Raw genomic sequence first — 1,894 nt, forward strand, 5'->3', positions numbered from 1 at the left:
TGTGTAGATTCAATGTTCATTTGAGAAAAAATATCCAATGGCTCCAGCACATTTATTGGGAAAAAAAGAATCCTTTCTCCCTTTGAATTTCATTGGCACTTTTGTCATAAATTAAGTTTCTGTGTAAGTTACTGTCTGTTCCAAAGAACTATTTGTAAGTTCTTCACCAAGTCCGCTTTGACCTAATTTCTGTAGTTTTTAAGTAAATCTTCAAATTTGATAGTGTGTGTCCTCTAACTTCATTCTTCTTTTGTCTCAGTTGTACTAGGGCCTTTGCACTAAGATAAGTTTTAGAATCACCTTGTCAATCTTTAAAAAAACCCGTAGGATTTTAATTAGGATTGCACAGGGTAAATTGCTTTGATATAGCAATTCAGATTATTTACTTTAATTTAGCTAAATTTATTCTATTAAATCTTTGTATAAATTTTTTCTGCTCTGTTAATAACTGTGATTTTTAAAAATTTATGACAAGAAATTTATGATAACAATACATGCTTAGTAAATAATCATATTTGTTTAATTTAGTGGAAGGAAAAAATTATTTTCAAACTATGGGTTATGATTCAGTAATGGATCATGAAATCAATTTAATAGTCCTTACCACCATTAAATAAATTGAATTAGAATAGGAAAAATCAGAATACCATAATTAGTTTGGTGAAACTTTTATACTAGCATGTATATATATATATATATATATATATATACATCTTGATTCACATTATTCACATTATATAATATTATATTTTATTTTGAGTTGTGTCAAAAGATATTGAAAACCCATGACTACAGTATGGTGCTGTGTTTTACAGCTTTATCCCCACAAATCCTAATTTAGTCTTAAAGGAAATATTGCTTTATTACAGACTATCATTATAAGGAAGACTAATTTTTTTAAATAAAAATACAAGGTTAGTATACTCAATTACCCTATGAGGGATCACTTCATTGATTAGACTTTATATGAACCATAAATATTTTAAGAGATGGTTTTAACTGGAAAGTAGGAAGACCTCTAATCTAAAAGTCAGAGAACTTGACTACTATTTTCAGGGCCGTTAGCTAAATCTCTTAACCTGAATAAACTTGAATTTACTTTTTTGGTAGCGACAGAAAAAAGCTTTAGGTTATTTATCTCTCGGAGTTGTAAGCATTAAAGAAATCTTACAGGATTTTGAAAACAGTAAAGCGGCATCACCTGCCCAATCATTCTCCAGTGTTTTTAAAATGTTGCAGTGTATGGAAATGCTTAGTGATTTCCTTGGTTAAATCTGGCTCATGTAGAGACCAAATTAAAGAATATAAAATTTCAATAACTTGGACTAAATGATGTGTGGATTAATGATAAGTAGTAAAAAAAAGACTATTACATCTACCTTGGATTATTGTGTTGAGTATTTCATTTATTGATTTATGGACCTTAGAATCCTTGATTCGGGGAATTCCCTGGTGGTGCATTGGTTAGGACTCAGCACTTCCAGTACTGGCCTGAGTTCAGTCTGGTTGGGGAACTAACATCCTGCAAGCCGCATGGTCAAAAAAAAATCTGGTGACTGGGGAGTAGTTACGTCTTTCAGGTAGGAGACATGAATTTTCCTTGTAGAGGGCTGAATGTGTTATGGCCCCTAGGAAAGGAAATATCCAATAAATACCTACTGATGGGTCAATTTTTAAACATTCAGTTGTCAGGTTATTTTTCTTTTTTTTATTTTTTTAAATTTTTCAGTGGGTAGGTTATTATTCTTTTTTTTTTTTTAATTTTTTATTTTTCAGTGGGTTTTGTCAAAAATATGGAACGCTTCACGAATTTGCGTGTCATCCTTGCTCAGGGGCCATGCTAATCTTCTCTGTATCGTTCCAATTTTAGTATATGTGCTGCCGAAGCAAGCAC

The 1,894-nt window shown here is 31.2% G+C and overlaps 1 non-coding gene across 1 annotated transcript; it reads right to left on the reverse strand.

Annotated features, from left to right (window-relative positions):
* Positions 1–1,787: 1,787 nt before the first annotated feature.
* On the reverse strand, positions 1,788–1,894 carry LOC136162006 (U6 spliceosomal RNA). Its single transcript, XR_010661858.1, has one exon. It is a non-coding gene; the product is annotated as a U6 spliceosomal RNA (small nuclear RNA).

Source organism: Muntiacus reevesi, chromosome 2 (assembly GCF_963930625.1).
Source record: "Muntiacus reevesi chromosome 2, mMunRee1.1, whole genome shotgun sequence".
NCBI lineage: Eukaryota > Metazoa > Chordata > Mammalia > Artiodactyla > Cervidae > Muntiacus > Muntiacus reevesi.